This window comes from Symsagittifera roscoffensis, chromosome 7 (assembly GCF_963678635.1).
Source record: "Symsagittifera roscoffensis chromosome 7, txSymRosc1.1, whole genome shotgun sequence".
Lineage (NCBI taxonomy): Eukaryota > Metazoa > Xenacoelomorpha > Acoela > Convolutidae > Symsagittifera > Symsagittifera roscoffensis.
The window spans coordinates 41,429,633-41,449,584 of NC_087068.1; the positions used below are offsets into that span (position 1 = coordinate 41,429,633).

The 19,952-nt window shown below is 34.4% G+C and overlaps 1 protein-coding gene across 1 annotated transcript in view; it reads left to right on the plus strand.

The window, feature by feature from the left end:
- Positions 1-19,952, plus strand: part of LOC134851311 (uncharacterized) — a 247,743-nt gene that overhangs the window by 55,007 nt on the left and 172,784 nt on the right. The window lies entirely within an intron of this gene.

The following is a 19,952-nucleotide window of genomic DNA, read 5'->3' on the forward strand; positions in this document are numbered from 1 at the left end:
AATAATTAAAATTCCATTTCAGAAACTTTTCACCTCAATATACTTTGCGAGATTTTTGAAATGCGTAATTTATACGCAATTTGGTTTAATACATTCTAAATTATTAGATGCAAAAAAAAAATTTCGGTTTCCTTGTACTATTTTCTGTTGGCAATGCTTTTAAATGGAATGAAATATCCAGTTTGTACAAATTTGTCTATGCGTTCAACTGTTTTGCGAGAGCTTTTTCTGCTAAAAATGTCAAATCAAGTCAGTCACTGCTAAGTATTGTCGGTTAAGGCATAGTACAATTTCGTATTGGGATAAAATTCGGATGCGTAAGACAGCCTTTTATTAAGGGTTAATGATTTATCATTCGTGTTTTAAAGTGTCAATGAGCGAAGTGAAGACTCTTGAGGTGTTCGTTGCTGTTTTGTTTTTTAAGAAGTCTGGAATTTGTGCAAGCTCAAATTAATTTTTGAGTTGGTTGATTTTGCTTTTTCAAGCTCAATTCAATTTCATTTGCTACGTACAATAAAATAACGCTCTCCGATAACGCCAATAGGCTTCAATTTCAAAGTTGTATTGAAACTTGCGGGAGCAATTCTCTTGTGATAGGTAGCTGAAATTTTTTCGAAAAAAAAAACATTTTTCGTTCTTAAGTAAGAACTTGAACTCGATTATTGAACCTAAAGAACTTCGGGGCTCCTTTCCGCTTGGTCTAGAGGTAACGCTTGATCTGGCTTGTAGTCTGGTCGGGTTGTTTTCAGTATTGTTGACATTTAAATTTTTTTACGGGAATAATTGAATTAACGGATTTTCGTTAGTAAGTTTACCAACTCGGACTATAATTTGTATTTTTTTTTCAATATTTCTTTTTTTTATTTTACGTTTTTTTTCCAATTCAAATGGTTTCATCTATTTTTTGGTGTAGTGATTTTTTGTGTCGTTTGAAGGGTAATAATTGATGTTTACTTGGAAGTACCAAGGTTTATTGTGGTGTAAAAATAGAATTTTCCAGGTCGGCTGTGGCTTAAAATTTGCATTAATTGCCGCTGGGTAAACACCAAAAGTTTATTTAGGTCGTTGGTTGTTTTTTAAATGCTTTTCAAATTTTGGCTTATTTTCGTCTGATTTTCTAATCACTAGCTCGCAAAGATATGTTGCGTTGTTTCACTAGTGATGCGTACATCCGCTTCGTTTTTTGTTTATAAAGTTCATAGTGAAAGAAAATCCCTTGCAAATATATGCTCAACTCATAATGAATTCCTGTTTCTCTGCGTCTCTGGCACACTTGGTCTGGAGATAATGCGCTTGGGACGGCAATAGTCCTGGGTTCGAATCTGACTGGACCTGTTCTTTTTTTCAAACCGTAAATAGTACGTTTCAGAAAAAAATTGTCGGCTAATTGCTGTCTACTTATGTTTTTTCGGCTTAGTTGCCATGTCGTAGAATTTTTTTCATTACAGTTGCTTTTAGTGTTCTGATCTACCCCTGCTGTTTGTAATTTGACTAGACTTGACTTGGTATATTTTCTTTTTTGTTTTTCTTTCGCTCATAATATTTATTCTGCCCAAAAGATTTCGGCCAATTTTTTTTATCAAATAAGTGACCTTGATTTTTGAATCGTTTCAACGGAAACATGTTTATGCTCACCTCTGGATCGAACAAAATGAAAAAAATCTTCATAGAAGTTAGACATCCAGCTTTTCATGACAAAAGTTTTTTCGACTTTTTTCCCTTTTGTTTCGGCTTGATAGGTTTCGGCATATGTGATATCAGCTTATTGGCATCATAATGCGTCTTTCGACGAGCGAAAAAAGATCGTGTGCGCGTTTCTGTGTTTTAGTTCTCCATTTTAAGTTTGACAGGTTTCGAACTAAATTATATCGGCTTAGTGGCCTTGATTTGTTTCATTTGACGAGCAAATAGAGTTCGTGTGTTTTAGGGGTGAGGGGACTTCTTAACTTTCATAGGTTTTTTAAGTTTTTTATCGGCTTAAAGGGCTTGTGAAAAGATATTTTCGGCTTTGTTATTGCTAATTTTTTATTCTTTAGCGTTGGGTTGTTTTTGTTTCAAAACTAGCCTTTTTCATTTCGATAGATCTGGTTTTCGACATTTTCGATTTTTTTTTCAATTGTTTCTTGTTCTGTATCGCTGGTGGTGCAGAGCTCAGCTTCGCCACTGTGTTTCAAACTGAACCTCAGGTTTCACAATTTTTTTTCAAGTAGAGCTAACATTAAACTCTCCAATATTAGTCGCAGAAACGGCTCAACCAATGATGCTTGACTTAAGATTTAAAATTAAATTTATGAAGGGTTTTTTTCCATCGCCGCAATTGGCATACATTAGTGCCCTACAGAACAGCTTAAATTTAGACTGTATACTGTTCATGTGTTTTATCCGCTTTACTAGTGCTAGAGTTTTGAAAAACAGAAGTATCATATGGATCAATTCCAAGACGCTAGATTCAATCTGTAGGTTCGAGGTGAGAATCCCGTAGAAGTCCGAATGCCGAATCAAAGTTTCGTAGTTTAAAAAGTCAATTTTTTTTTCTTTTTAATTCGTTAGTATAAAATTTCACTTGCTGTAAAGTTGAACTAGCATCTGAATTTTTTTGTATCTTAAATAAAACTGTTACTTTTGAAACGCATAAGAAAGACACAGAAGATCAAAAGCTATAGGTTCTGCGCCGTGTCACTAAAAAGCTGTGGACTATGGTCGTCGAATTTTCAGAAACTATTAATTGTCATTAAGAAAATCCCTGAACAAACTAAGAAAAACGAAAATGCAAGTATGACCAAGAATAGTCGGTTGTTGTGCAAGTAGCACATGATGTTCCGACCTTATTCAAAGAGAAATAACAAGTTTTTCTTTTTTAAATTTAAGTGTCGATTTTTTGTGCATGGATTGATAAGTAAACTATACTAAGACGTAAAAATACTGAACTAGGTGAACTCGATACCAGTTGTTTTCAAAACGAAAAAAAATTTTACACAATAGTTTTTAAAGATTTTTAAAAGTTTTTTATTGCAAAAGAAGAGGTTAATCATGCTTCAAAACTGCTTGAAAACTGCTATCTATATAGGTTCTCTTGAAATATTTCAAAAAAAATTTGCTTAAAGTTATGATAGTTTGTGTTTTGTTTGGGTCCTGAAAACTGAAATCTAATGCATTGTTTGCTTGTAAATATCGCAATCGTTTACATGTTTTACTACTGCGTTTTTTCGTTTCAATTGCCCGAATATCTGCACTTATTGCATGATTTGTGGAAAATTAATTCTTAGCATCTCCAAAAAGTGTTAATAAAAAATAATCCTAAAATTGGCTCAGCATTAATAAAGATTAAAAAGTCAAACATGAAACCGGCACTTAAGTCAAAGCATTTTCCTTGAAAAAAATTTAAAAACAAGCAAAGTCGAAAATATTCAGGCAAACACTATTGCATTGGAAAACATAATCAAAAGGTATGAACGTAAATTACAAAAAAAGGAACCTGACTCAAACTAGAGGAAACTATTGGAAAAAGTAATGAAACAACGAAAATAACAGACACAACCATCCCAATTTGGATCAAAAATGTTTTTTGTTCCTTTAGGAAACCTGTTAGGTAAAATCCACTTTCAAACTAGGTTTTTGTTGGCTTTAATTGGCTTTAATAAAAAGAAATTCGCAAAAATATAACTAAGCATCCATTTCTCATATCTCTAGTCAAAATATTCGTCTGAAAAGCAAAATATTCCGACCATGTTTTGTCGACACAATGTTTTGAATCTTAAAAAGCTCTAAAAACACATTTTTTGTCCTACTTTCTTCCCAATTTGCAAAATGATCGCAACAATTAAAAAAAAAACAGTTAAATTTCAGATTTTGATTATTTATTTTTTAAATTGAAAGTCTCAAAAAATATAAGGACCAAAACCGCGAAATAAAACAATGATAGAGCTATATCTTTTATTCTCATGATTTAACGCTGAGTGCATTAAGAAAAACGCTGAGCATAATTTGGAGAAGTTTTCGAATATTTATTACGTAAACTCTGTTTTTTTCTTCTTATGTTTGAAATATTAAAAGTTACGCTGCCGGGCCATCTGATTTTTTCTCTTGGAGTTTGCTCAAAAAACTTTATTATTAAGGAAAAAAAAACAATTTAGAAATCTTGATTTAAAAATATTAACAACCGTACATTTAAGTACCCTATAATTGTTAATATGGCAATAAAGGAAATCATACCTTGCCCTTTAATGAGCCATTAGGAATCTTATTTTTCAAATCTACCGGTTTTTTCTTTCTTTAGCCCATTTTGGGCGGGTTCTGCTCTACCGTTTCATTGTAGCCTGCTATTTTCTTCATTTCTATTTTTTGCCCACGTAATCCAATTGTCATGGAGGAAGAATGTGGCTGTTTTATGCACTCAAAAACATATATTGTCATCATATGAAACTTCTTAAAAACAGTTTAATTGCTAAATTGATGTTTACCTACAACAAAATGGCGGTTTACGATAGAAAAGCTTTTTTGCTGCCAAAACTTTTTAATTAAATTTTACGCGCATATGCGATCAATTTGAAATTTAAAAAAAACTATAATCAAAACTTCTGTTAATATGACTTTTTTTCCATCTTCTGATTGACTGATTTGATCTCAGGAGAAAAAAAAGTTATTATATGTGAACTACAGATTGTCAGATTTTCAGTCGTTTGGTTAGCCGTTCGATTTTCAGTCGTTTAGGAAGAACCTGTAAAAGCTCGGTTTTCGGTGCAAATTGCAAGGCTGCCAGCTTATTTTACATCCAACTATTGTACAAGATGAAGACGCATTCTGGAAGGAAATTTTAAAATAATTTTGTGTTGTCTGTGTGTTTCTGTTTCTTAATTTGAATGTTAATTACTAAGAGCACTGTGCAAAGTATCTGCGTTCAATCCAATTCAAATATTTTTTTCCAGAAGTTTTGGATAGGATATATTTGCGTGATCTTTTTCTACTTTCTCCGTTTCCGTTTTAATCTCAAACTATTGTTAGGTAGGGTTGTAAAAGGGCATAACCCAGAAAATCATGACTGTCCCTTAAATTTTTTGAACTGCATTTCCCAGGTAAGTTTTGAAAGAATATTTTATTAAGCAAAAATTCTAGTCCTCGTAAAGTACATGCAACTTGCATGTACTACGATTTTGTTTGGTCAAAAAGTTTGTCTCAAAACAATTTGAAATTATTTCTGGCTAGGAGTTTTTGTCGCCTATGCTAAGCCTTCACAGAAAACTGGAATTTTTGCCCTTTTGCTCTGGAATAATTAATTCCTGCAACTTTATAAACCATTACTTCAAGTAAAGTTGAAAATTCAAAAAAAAATCTGTTGAGAACCGAGGTACCGACACCTTCAAGATGATATTTAACATCGCTTGTGTTCAAAAATTGTCGGAACAATCGTTTTATTATCTTGGTCGCATTATGATAAAATTTCACAAGGTGAATAAAATAATATATTGAATACTTTTGTACAACATTTCCGTCAGATTAGTGTCACGCATTCATTCATAATTACATTCTTAAGCTATTATGAAAAGCAAAACTTTCTAGTATGGTGAGAAATTCGCAGAAAAGCAAGGCATGATACTACGTTTTACAGTAACAAAAAAATGTATTTTCTGATGATCATTCAAAATTTCGTTAAACTAAATTTCAAAACAATGATTACGAACTAATGATTGAAAATGATATCTAACGGATAACAGACTCATTTTTATGCTAGCCAGAAAACAATCTACAGTGTATATGGGGCCATAGTTTTGTTACGAGACGAGACTGGAGGGTGACAGTATGATTATACAGTAAAAGGGGACTATAATGGAAAAGGCTAGAGGATGACAAACCTATGAATTTATGTATAAATTGGGCTGAACACTAATTTTATTTGAGACTAAACTTGAAAACGTTTTCATTCTAAGCTGCAGAGAAGTGGCATGTGAATAGCCTCAAAAGATGCTGTTTTCCCGAATTGTACTTTCGATCCAATCTTCATAAAAGGAAACTCTTTCGAAAACTGTTGCACCCCCTAGACAAGCTAGAGTTCCGTGACTGACCGTGCCATAGATGCAGATGGCTTTGTCTTGGTTGTCGACTGGGAAAAGGGGTCCCCCGCTGTCGCCATAGCAAGCCGACTTATTTTGGCCTACCATACAAATTTCCCTTTCCATCTGGAACATATCTGTAAAACATGTTCAGGTTCTTTTTTGCCCCACCTGAAAATTTACAACAACGTTGCTCTAAGCCTCCCTCACAATGTTCCATTCCCTTTCCACTAGACGTGATATAAGTCGTAATAACTCAATTCTTAACATAGCAGGCTTTAAAACATTAACCCTCTCTAAAATACTGTGATCTTGATTTGACATATGTTATCTTTAACCCTATAGTACCACAAAACATTAAAAAAATGCATCATAATAGGATTTCTACGCTATTTTCCACTTCTCCTAGCCATCCAATTTTTCTATTTTTACATTTGTCTTATGTGTAATCATGGCTAAACGCGTAATGTTATGATGCACGGTATGAAGAATAAATCTGTTCAAATTTTTTAGTTTGTTCACAAATGCCAAATTTCAGCGTATTATTACAACGTTAAGATAGTTTTTCAATATTTAAATTCAGATGTAAGGGTGGGGGAGTGCAAAAGAGCCGATTTTTCTTTTCTTGGGACTATTATTTTTTTATAGGGGGCTGAAAAAAGACCCGGAGTATATCCGTTCCAAAGTCTCGGACACTGGCTTGTTTCGTTCAGCTCAACTTCTTGAAGCACCAAATCTTCTGGATTTGGTGGATTGAACTCTCCGGTCACAATATTTCCTTGATATATCAGTCCCATCCCTGCCAACTTGATAGCAAAGCTACTGTTTCCGTAACTTTTCCTGCAAAGAGGTAGAATTTGAGCCGATTTTGGGACTTTGGACTGTAATTTCACTAACGCAATGTCATCCACTAAAGGTTTACCAAGAGGTGCATAGTTTTCGTCGTATTCTGGATTTTCGTATCCCTCGTGGACAAATGCGTCTCCGGGTATAGAGGTCTTCACCCATTTTCCAGTTTTGATCACTCCGATGATTCGATCATGAAAAAACTTGCCTAAATTTTAGCTTGTATCAGATTATACGTAGAAGATTGCTACACTAGTGGATAAAATTAAGCGCCAACTCAGGATTTAACTCTGTAAAAAGCCTGTTTTCAGTGTTTCCATTTTTATAATTCACTAAAATTTTTGGATAGACCTAGTCTAGTGTAAATGATCAGAGCTACCCCCTATGAATTTATCCAGGGGCGGATTTAACGGCGGGGGAGCTTTAGGGATTCGACCCCCTGCCGACCCTGCCTTTGGTATTTTTTAAAAAATTTATTTTTGGCCGACCGACCCTTAAATTTTTTCTAAAGGCGCCTTGGGCGCCAATATATACTATTTTTGAGTGAGAGCGAGCGCCAAAAAAACGCAATTATTTAGTCAAAGTTTTCCAAAAAGTGCCCAAAAACGGCTTTTTTGACCTGTTTTTTCGAAAATTTGCCTTCGGCGCACAAAATTTGGCCAAAACAGCGTCTTTTTAGAGTTATAGGAGAGCTCGGAAAATCAATTTGGTCGACCTAAAAAAATGTCAACAAAATTTTCAATTTTTTTTTGAAAATCCGCCCCCCCCCCCCCCATCGAGAAAATTCTAGATCCAACCCTGAAACTATCAATATTTGTTTCAAGGACTTACGAAAAATTTAAGGAAATGTTGTTCAGAATGGTCAGTGAAAACAGGCATTTTACAGAGTAAAAACCTGAGCTTGCGCTTAATTTTGTCCACTCGTGTATCTTGTCAAGATCTAGGGCTTTTTTCCTCGGTATGCGAGATTTACAAATTAATTATTTGTTCAATTTGTCTGATTGTAATGAAAATTAACATGCAGGCTAATTTGACCTTCATTCTTAACCTTGTAAAACCAGTCGTCTTATCATAAAAAAGAGTAAAAATAAATAAAAATAAAAAAGTTCAAAAATTGTTCACACGGCAGTTTGCATGTTAAAAATGCTGTACAAATTTGATCACTTGTTCACGCTCACACGTTTTAACACAGTTTATAACATGAAAAGTCATTTTAATTAGACTTTCACATATTGAATTTCAGAAAATATCAAAGGGGGGGGGACTGGAAAAGAGCCGGATCTTGTAAGGAAGATCTTGGATTGGAGCTAGAGCTTTATTAAGAGGGATCCATTTTCACACAGGAGTTTTTAACCAAATGAAGCATACTGGCTTTTTCAGACACCAAAACAAACCTTAAGAACTTGCATCTTAGCATAAAATCTTTCAATGAATGGCGTTAAAATAAAAAACTTCTCTCGCCTCACGCTATATTTTTCTCAAAAGCTGCAAATAGATTCTCGAAATAAATATGAAAAAAAAGTTTGCTTTTAGTTTTGAGCCAAAGCAATGCGTTTTTCAAAATATTTCTAGCAAGTGGGTTTCAATAAAACTGGATCAAACACTGGGAAAAGTGAACCTTCTTCGAGTTGAAGACAGAAAAATCGCCAACTTCCGCGTGAATTGATTTGAGGGGTCCCATCACACAATGTGCTGCAGTGAGGACCCATCTGGGTTCTATAATTGTAGCACCACAAGATCGGGTTATCAAAGTGTTGTTAACTAGTTGAGTCAGTAGTAGTTGTACGTAGAAGAGTCTAGAGGGCGCATCGTAGCCGTTTATTACGGAACGAATACTCTGAGCATACTTCCGATCGTGCAAAGTCAAAGTGTTAACATTTTGAATGAAAGAAGCAAGTAAACTAATCAATACGACTTGGTTCATCATCTTCCAAAGTATAAATTAAAAAAAATTGTAAGCTTATAAAACTTTCAGTGATCAGTTGTTTCTTTAGTAAGTTTATTTATTTTTTTTTGTATAAGTCGCAGCACAGAATGATGAAATAATAAGATCTGGAATGCAAAATGTATGTGATTTTAATTTGTTCATGATTGAAAATTTTAAATAGCGGGTTTAAAAAACCGCCAAGCTCAAAAAGTTCAACATAATTCGCTGTCATTTCGCTTTCATTTGTTCTGAGATAAATTTTAGGAAAGATTATTTTGAATGACTTCTGAATTTGGGCTCTTTTTTAGTTCCCCCCTTTGATTTTTTTCGGAAATTTAATATCTGAAATTTTATTTAAAATGACTTTTCATGTTTTAAACTCCATTAAAACATGTCAGCGTGAACAGGTGAACAAATTTTCACAAAACTTTGTTCATGCAAAATTCCCTGTGAACAATTTTATTTTAAAATTTTACGAGGGGATGGTAAACTGGAAAATAGTAAAACATATCAGCGTAAACAAGGGAAGAGCTTTTAGCAGCATTTTTCTAAGCAAGTTTGAGTTATGAATTTTCATTAAAGATTTTCCATTGCAGTTTCACGAGAGCTTTTGTGATTTCCGTTCTTTTCCATGTTCCTTCTAGCTTTTTTCAGTTTGGTTTAAAAATGTGTTATCACTTATTAGAGAACAGCAACTCTCGCTACCACCATAATTGTAAAATCACTATTTTTGTTACTAGGCTTGATGGGACTAAAATGGGAAAGAGCCAAAATTTTTTTGGGTCTTGTCCAATTTAACCTCCTGCTGAAAAAATGACTCACGACTCTTTTTTACTCCCTACCCCCACACTTGTGAACTTAAATTTAATTTTGAAAAATTAGCTCAACATTGTCTTAATGCATTGAAGCTTGTCATGGTGAACAAGTGTGAACAGATTTGTTCTTTTTACCTTACATCATAACATTACGCATTTAGTTATAACTAAAAAATACACAACTGTAAAAACAGAAAACTTGAATGGTGGAGGGAGAGTGAGCGTGGTTTACCGTTTACAAAGCCAATATGTAATGTGGCTCTAATAAATAATGATTCTGTCGCGCTTAGAAAATTCAAGACGCCAATGAATGATCGTAGTTAACTGTTATTGTTAGTAAACATAGTAAATGTCGGATAAAGGTTGAAATATTCTATTTTGTAATACAATTTTGCCAAGCAGCTTTCCTGGTTACCATATCTCGGAATGGCCAAAATGTGCAACCGTACGTCGCACCATGCATGGTTCCATGGAAGCCATGAAAAACTGCCGATGTAATTTTATGATAAAATAACGGACTTTCCATGCATGGCGCGACGTATAGTTGCACATTTCTATTGTTATGAGGTATTTCAATTTCGACTAGTTTGATAATTTTATCAGGAATGCTTGCAATGTGTGGTTACTTTGATATCATGCATGGCGCTGCTTATGGTTACAATGGAAACATTTGTGGCGCGACGTCTGATTACCATGGACTTTTTTTCATATCTTACCAACAGCTAGCATAATGATGAAAAATGGTTTTTTAATTAATTTATCCGTCAAAAACAATTTTAAGGGTTTTTGAAAAAAATTATGTGCTACGCATGACAAGTCATTTTCCATACAAATAATGCATGGATGTATATGGTTGCGCACTATCTTCTATGGTGGGCAACGCGGAAAGTCAGCCTGTTTGGTTTCTTATAAGTAGCCTATAAAATCATTTATCAAGAGTTCTTAAACCCCACAGCAGTTTAACAGTCTAAAACAATTGCGTATTTTGTATGCAGCTCTATAAAATTGTCTGGAATATTCAAGCATCAAAAAGTAATGAGATCAGCATTTTGTAATAACAAGACTGCTCGTATCAGGACAAAACCTGAATATTGCGACTGCTCCTTATTTGGTTTCGAACAGTTTTTGTGTATCTTTAGACCAAAGACACCAATTAGCAATATACATTCCTCATTTTCTTCGAAACCCGGAACAATAAACTCAAAATATCAAATGAACAACAGGATGAGCTTTCTTTCAAGCTGGTCCTAATTTAAAACAATCACCAATGAATTTGGCTCAGCGTTTTAGTTTATCACAGAGCCCTCAATAAACAGCCCTAGTGGTTTTCAAATTGAAGGGAAACATACATCTGTTCCGACTTTTGAAGAAAAAGCGGAATATTAAAGCTTGGGGCTTTTATTAATCAGTCAACTTCCGACTTTTCAATTAATCGACATATAACGTTTTGTAAAATCTGAAAGCTCAAATATAATAAGCAATAAGTTGTTAAGTTATAGTGGCTTGAAAACTGCTAGTTTGGCCAGTTTGGGATAATTACCGCTCAATATAATGAGTTCTTATAACACACTTAAGTGCCAAACTAATGCAATTCAACTTAAATTGAAAACACTCAATTGGTCTTATAATTAGAATACGTCTTTTAATTAGACTTAGAAACACTAAACACAATTTTTTATAGTTTACATTGAAAAAAAAAACGCAAAAAAAAAACTTTTTTCCTTTATTTTCAATCATTTGTCAATTTCTTAATCAAAATTTTTTTGTGCAGTAGGAAGAACCCTCGGAAGATTTCTTGTATCTGGGCGAAACTCAGAACAATCCAAATGCTCATCAACTAGTCTGGAGTAGTTTTTGTTAACGAAATTTTGACCAACTGTAGTTTTTAAAAGTTTTTTTACTTCCAGCTGCCAATATCCAATAGGACGTGTCATAGTTTGAGTCTCTTAAGATCATTTTAAGAGTATTTTTAGTACATCAGTTTTAGAACATTTTTATGATCAAGTAGCTTGCATCAATTGAAAAAAAAAAATCAATGATAAAAGTGGAATGTTTCGCCATGGCTATGATATTTGTCCTAACCATACTAATCTGTATCGATTAAATCCTCAAAGCACGCATATATAAGTGAAAGAAACATGACCAAATTGGCAATTTCTAAACCCTCAAAACTTTGTTTCGTACAGTTTTGGGTAAATTTTTTTAAATCAATTTAATGGAGTCAATAAATTCTTTGTATTTTGAAAACTGTTACTTGAAAGCTATCATTTTGAACCTCGAAACTGGTCTCCTTGAGAAAAATTCTCCAAGCATAGTTTCTTCGAAAATTGGAACAACAACGCATTGCGTGTCTGCGAACAAAAAATGTTGATTAAAATTTTTAATTGAGTTTGTGCTTTGTGAAACAAAATTTTTTTCTACAAAAAATGAAAAGCAATGAAAGTTTTGATGCAAATGTTAGGCAAGCAAAAACACATTTATATACAAAAACAGCCGACTACTGCACAAATAACAAAATAGCTTCGAGTTTTTTTTTCTTCCAAATGTCATTGCTTGTTTGTGATCTGATGATTGAACTGAGCAAACTCATACAAAGGTAACGAAATAGGTATAATTGACGACTACAATTTTCTTCAGAAAATAATATTAAGACAAAAAAATTCAAAACTTTTTGCACTAAATTTCAATTATTGAATATTTGTATTAAGTCAATGCAGCTCCAATTGAAGCTTCCAAAAATATTTTTCCTTTTAGTATAATCAAGTTTTTTAGCCTAAATGGTCATTTTCTGTATAAAAAGACGTTACTCGAACTCTTTACTTGCTCGAGTTTGAACTAAAACTCAATAATTTTAAACCATTTTTTCTTGACACTGGGACAAATTTTTGAAAAGCTTTGTGCTGAATTTAGATTCAGCTACGTAAATTAGATAACTTAAGTTATTCGAGCCAAAACTAAAGTTTTCTGTGTAAATTTTAACTTAATCTGCCGTCTAAACCAGAATTTTTGGGCTGTTTTGACGTGAAACTGTTCAGCTTTCAGCCAAGACTTTTTTCCGAACTGAGCCAAAAGTTTTTTCCGAACTGCACCAAAAGTCTGTGGTTCAAATTACATCAGTTATTGCTCAATTTTGTCTATTTTTTGTTATTTTTAAGACTGCTGGGTAATTTTGAAACAGGAACCAATCCGTTTTTTATCCATTCTTTCGTTTTATTATGCTTACTGCTGCTGTAATCGAGATGCTGAATTTTAAGTGTTCACTGCCTAGAACAAAAAAAGCAAAGTTTTCGAAAATTTGAAAAAAAAACCAAGATTAAAGTTTTTGAATATTGCCAGCTATTGCCCCGCCTCTTTTTTTGCAAAAAAGGGGACATCGTAACAAAGTATAAATTTGAATATGCTTAAACGTTGAATTAGTCCGTTATTGGTATTAGAAATGCTTTATTGGGTACCTAAGATTGGGGCTTTATTGGGGTACGCAGGGGCGTATCTAGGATTTTCTCGAGGGGGCGGGGGCGAATTTTCAAATTTTGTCGACCTTTTTTTAAGGTCGACCAAATTGATAAATTGACTTTCTGAGCTATCCAAAAAGCACTCCCAAGTGCCTAAAAGCGTTTTTAGGCATTTTCTAAAAAAATTTTGACCAAAAAATTTGCGTTTTTTTGGCGCGCGCTCCCCCTCAAAGTTAGTATATTTTGACAACGGAGGCGCCTTTAGAACATTTTTAGGGTCCGTCACCAAGTATGGATGTCTCAAAAAAGTACAAAGTGGTACCCTTTGGGTCGGCAGGGGGCCGAATCCCTGAGGGAGGGGGGCGTACTATTTGAGATATCCCATTTTGGCTGACGGATCCTAAAATGTTTCTAAAGGCGCCTTCGGTTCCAAATTATACTTATTTTGAAGGGAGCGCCCAACAAAACGCAATTATCTTTGGTCAAAATTTTCCAAAAAGCGGCTTTTTTTGGCGTGTTTTTTTTTTTAATTTTAGTCAACCTTAAAAAAGGTCGACAAAATTTTCAAAATTTTTTCTTGAAAATCCGCTCCCTCCCTCGAGAAAAACCTAGATAGGGGGTACTCGATACCTTGGTTAACAAGATCCAGTAGTTTTAAGTAAAATTTTTAAATATTGTCTGGTGGAAAATTTCTGTCTAATTTTCTTATTACTTCTTTTTTTTCGTACTTGCTCAAAAACACTGCGAACTGTGTAACAATGAAATTTTTAATAGGAAAATTATAATTCGATGCTCCAAAAAGTTTTTCAAGATCACCTGGTTACTTTTAGTCCTATATCTTATTTGGGGAGCTGCTGCAATCAAGTTCCATGAGCAGATAGTATTGTGCTGTTTAATTGCGAACATGCAAATTAAATTATACTTTTGTTTGTAGGCCTCGGGCTCAAAATGAGATTTGGGTGAAAAGTGAGATCACTTAATAGTCACTTAACAAAGAGGTGGTCGTCAATTGAACAATTGATTTACACCCTTTCAATTAGATTTTTGAAATGTGATTAAATCGTCTTTTTATGCACCCTAATTTTCAAAATTCCTCTTCAAAAAGATGTTAAGTCTTTGAAATTACAGTTCACAATTGCTCAATATTCTTTGTAGACGGAATTAGTAAAAAAAAAATTCTTGTTCGATCTAATTTGACTTAGCTCGTCATATAACCATTATCAATCACAAAATGTTACTCAGGTATGTATGAATGATTGACTGATTCAATAAAGTTATTTTAATAGTAGAACTGAATCTCAAAACCTAAAACTGAACCTTGAGTTACGAATCTGCTCTTAATAATTTAAAACCCCAAATTCGGCGCAGGGCCAATACGGCGGTGTTACTTTGAAAAATTCTCTCATAATTTGTATTTCTGAAAGAGAACAATCAATTAGCAATCAGCAATTCTACTTTTTCTTTCTAATTTCCGACTACAGAAGATCATCAAAACACTAGCAATTAGGTTCAAAAAGCGGGTTGCAATGATTGCTCGCGTTGTTTACTTTTAGTCAATAACAGTTAAAAAGCGACGATAAAACTCAACCTTTTGAAATCTTTTCACCGCCTCCCGCCAAAAATTGATGTTCTTTTTTGCAGCAATTTAGCTGTTGATTCGAAATTAAGAAACGAGATTCGATTCACTCATTCCGAAACGTTTTCAATCTTTCCAATTCTGAAAACAGAAGTTTGAGCTCGGCTTACCTTTATATTTTCCATTTGTAAATTGTTCACGCGAAACTTTGAGCTATAAAAAGAGATAGGTAAGCAGAACCCATACACCTTAATTTTGCCAAAAAAGAGATGGAAATTTAGTTCAATTAAAACGTATTTTTTGAAGGATCTGAAAACAATTTTCGTAGGTTTTTTTGTAGTTTTTTTGTAGGATCTGAAAACAATTGTGGAGTTTGGAAATTTTGAAGCACTCAAAATTGACAAATTTTGGGCTGTTGAATTCTATTTTTAGTTTCAGAGCTTAATTTTCAGCCAATATGTTTTCAACTGATGAACTGCAGGTTTGATTGCTTAATTCTTCGATAGCCCAAAAGCAAGCATAATTTGCCTTTTCCACAGAACTAAAATTATAATTTTGTTTTACTAGAAAAATAAAAAAATATGTCTGATTGTTTTCAAATTATCGAAAAAAAAAATCGATTTTATGACAATTTCAATAAATATGTTATCCTTTGTGCTCGTTTTAAATGCAGGAAAAATTCACACTTTGGGAAATTTATTAACAAGCAGGTAGATTAATGTTGGGAAAAGACTTTTGTAGTGAGCATTTTGGGAATTGAATGGGACCGATCTAGCTCCCATAATAGCTTTATTATTCTAAACATCAACAACGGCACCTAGCTATTGTAAAACACGGCAGTTAATTAGTCTGCACTCCCAAATTTTCATCACAACTTTTGAAATTAAAACTGTTTGAAATTTATTGACAGCGGGGAAAAATTGCGCAGAATCATCACAAAAGCGAGAAAAATCAATTTGATCGAAAATTAACGGGGAACAATCATTTCAGAACAAAAGGGTACACTGTACATAAAAGTGTGAAATTGTTCGATTTTTTAATTTGAACATCTCTTTGGAAATTATTAATTGTTGTTTTAGTTTCCTTTTTTTTCAGCTGAAAAACGACGAGCTGAAAAACTGCAAGAAGATAGAAACTGAGAGGTTTTTGGGCGAAAAAGGGAAGATTTATTTTTGCCAGTTTCCCACATTGAAAGGAGATAAAAATTATCACGGGTGCTTGATTACCTTAAATTATCTCAACTGTTACTTATACCTCGCATCCCCTTTTGATATTTGATTTCCCAACCCCTCCGAAATCAATCAATTCACAACTTCACTCAACTTTTTTCATTTTTATTGCACGGTTTTTTTCCAAAAGAAAAATGAAAGTCCACCTTAATTCAAAGTTTTGTATTTTATTTCTAATAATTTTTCAGTCGTTATTGTCTATTTCTGAAGCTTACAAGGATTGTTCGCAAAACAAAAACAAGATAATTTTCAACATAGAGGATAATTACTATCCGTTATTTCAACCTTCTTGTTCGGAAAGTTACCAAGTTTTGAACGAAAACTTCACTGCACCGCAAAATCTCGAGTTTTATAGTCACTGCTCGACCGAAGAGTTGTCAAAGTTTTTCAAATCGGACGGATCAATTGTATCTTTGGCTTTGCTTCTGGATTCACTGGGCAATGAAAAATTCCAGGAGTTAGTTTTCACTCGGCGATTCAGAGAATCAACGATTTGGAACGAGAACCTTCTTATTTCCGCAGTAAATTTAATCGGAGCTCAAAATTTTTGCGGTAGTTTCCTGGATTTCATGCTTAGTTTAGACTTCGGAGATGCTGAAAAAACAACAATGGGACTACATATTTTACAACGAATGAGTATATCTGCTGCGGCCGAACTGAACTTAGCCGAATGGATTAAAATTGAAGAATTCCTTCGAAAAGTAGTCGACGTTCTCAGCAATGAACGCCGAGTTTTTAGCTTGGAAGCATTCGACTCCCAAATTGCAGCTCGTCTTTTATTTCTGGCATACAGAAGCAAAGGGTTGAGGGGAACAGAGACAGTCTATTTGAGCGAAAACTTCAAAAAGTCATTTTCGAGATTTTTAGCCGGAACTGATGCATCGATATTTGACATCATAAGACCTCAAGATATCGTCGAAATGATTGAAAACGACATTAGCAATCATTTTACGGGTTTCATTCAGAATAACCCAGATTTCGGGGCTAAAATATATAACAAGCTTGTCAACGCCCGGAATCCGAGGTCAAACGCACCGTACAGGCGGTCACTAATGATTAGAATGTTCATGGAAAATCCGAACTATTACAACCTTTTCTCGCCTTTCGTTGACCCAAATTCTTACGCTAATGTTTTCGACCGTGGCCAATCTGGTCAAAATTTACAACACTCAAAATGGTTTCCTGTCACTTTTGAAAACTCAAGAAGGGGTTTCTTGTTCAAACGGTTTTTTACTCTGAACACTCTATACGATGAAAAATTTGTATCTTCGACAAGCGACGGTTTTCCTGTTTTACAATTGCTTTGCGTTTTAACAAATGAACAGTTTAATAAGGTACTTTCGACGACGAGAAATTCGCTACGGTGGTTAGACGAACCAGCATACGTTCCAATAGATTGTTTCGACGAAATAAAAGCGTCTAAAATTGTGAAACTGAAATCAGAAAGATTCGAAATGGGAATTTTGCCAACTTCATATGCTGAAAAACTGAAAAATTTCGGTCATCTTTTACCTTTCATCGACTGGACGATTTTTACCGGCAATGAAATAACGTCAGCCGTTGCGAGATCTTTTTTATGCTCGGATGGATGCAAGTATTGTACCGCTTCCCAGAAATCAATCTTAGCCGAAAAAGCAGCTCAGAACTATAACTTTGTTTCAAAAGACGGGTGTGACTTGATGACTTTGAGCTCTGACCTTTTGGGTCTTTCCGATGTCAATAGTTTGCCATCCGATTTTAAAGACGAGTCTAGAAGTAAAAACTTAGAACGATGGCAGCGCCTTAAAATGAAGGAAATTAGACCGAGGTTTGTCTTACATGATCCAAAAGAAATCGACTTTTTGAAATCTCCCTGGGAACTATCGCAGAAAAACGTTTCAAATTTTTTGCAAAAACTGGAGCCAATGTTGAGACAAATTTCAGAAAAAGATCTCGAAATTCATAGCAAATCAATCACTGATTTGGTCAAAAACTATCTACAAAAGTCTCATAGAAATAACAATTTAGGCGAAATTAACGTGTTCGGGGTTCAAATTTTACCCGTTAAAGTACTATTGGCGTTCACTCAAGATCAATGGCCAAAATATAATCGAAGACAAACTTGTCAAGAATTCATCGGAAAAATAAGCGCTTCTGCAGAAATTGAAAGCGAATTGTGGGTAAAGCGAAACCTTTTGGCGAATCATTACCTTGAAAACTGTCCAGTTCATGATTTTAACTCAATATCTCAAGCTGATATTGTGATTTTAAACAAACTTTCATGCGATTTGGGACCCAATCAAATAGAAAAGCTCGACTATCGCGTAGTCATAGAAAATCTTTCTATATTTGGAAAGTGTTGCTTCTCGCCTGGCCAATTAACAGCGTTTCGAAAAGTGATTGGTCCAATTTCAAACTGGGAACCCCATTGGTTCATTCATTTTGGAGACCTGACATGTGAAATCATAGACGATCAGATCGAACATTTCGAAACAAATCAATTGGAACGGTTCGAAGGACTCGCAGTTGCCGAAATTCTCACCAACCAACGGTCATGCAATGCAAAATCGAGTCTCATTTTGGGCTACGAGTTCATTAACCAAAATGCCAAATTTGAAAAATATGAAAAATGTATGAAAAACGTGACTAAAATGACCCTTGACAAATTGGAAATCAAACATTACCAAATACTAGGCTGGAGGGACCCAAGTTGTAGAATTGAAAATGCAAAGCTGACAACGTCTCTGAGAACTTGCGCAGCTTTGATGAGCGTGGGCGGCGGAATTCGTTATGCTAAAACTGAAGAGTTCGAGCACCTATCAAACTGCGAGTTTGAAGCATGTATTCACTATTTTGGGTTCAGTAAATCAATAACTGCTGATCAAGGAAAATACATACTGAATCGGGCTTCAAATGCTATACCTTACGCTGAATATAGTTGGTTCGATACCAAAGACAAAGTACTAGAATTATTATACTTAGTTCCGTTTGCAGAAACTGAGACTTTGATTGCGATTTTGTCTTCAAAGTGGGCTGATTTAAATTTTATTAAAAGGCTGCTAACAGTTGACAATTGGTCCAAAAACCAATACGAACTGATCAACAAGAAATACGAGGTTTTGATTGGTGGAAAATGGACAAAAAACAATTTAGTAGCGTTGATTCCGACAGCTGTTTGCTACATAAACATCAAAAACATTAATCCTCAAGTACTCCTTGATTTTATCCCTGTTGGTCGCAAATATGTTTCAAATTGTGAAAATTCTTCATTTTTCGACAATTATTTTCAAACATTTTTCGAAAATCATGACAAAAACTATCTTACGCCAGGAGATGTTCAAATGTTGGGAAATATTATGTCAGGTTTAAGTTCTTCGTTTTACTTTGAATCGGAAAATGTTCCCGAAATTTCAACTTCATCTATTCAAAGTTGGCGTGAAGATCTTTTAGAAGATTTAGTGACCAATTTTGCCGCTTATTTGACCCCAGATCAAATCAAGACGCTAATTTTGTCCGAAAAAATATCCGATAAAAATCGTCAAAAGCTGTTATCACAGGTCAACTTGGGTGACCGCAAGCTGAAAACAGTTTTTGAAAACGAAAACCTACTTGATTTATCGGAAAACAGCGGAGATAGTCAAACCAGTTCCGAGAATCAAGGTTCTTCTGATAATCGAGGAGAAGTCTTTGAAGTCACAGGTAACCCAGCTGTGAAACTGGAAATTGTCTACATTGTTGCGGGCTCCGAGAGCTTCTTTGGGTCATCAAAACTGATAATCTTTATCATAGTTTCACGGGCCATAAAACTTTTAATCAAATAAAATTTTATACGATTCAATGATTATTACGGATACTTATAGAAAAATATATTTTTGTTTCTTCTTAATTTCTTAAATAATTCGCCCGTAGCTCGCAAAATCCATAATAAAAAGCCGTTTGATGTGTAAAACCAGTATAATGACAGAATATTCAGCGCACGGTCAAAAATGGATACCATAAACTCATACCAAAGGGGGTACCCCTTGATTGAAGAGGTCCTTTAATCCCTGAGGGGGAGCTGTACAACCCCCCCCCCCCCCCC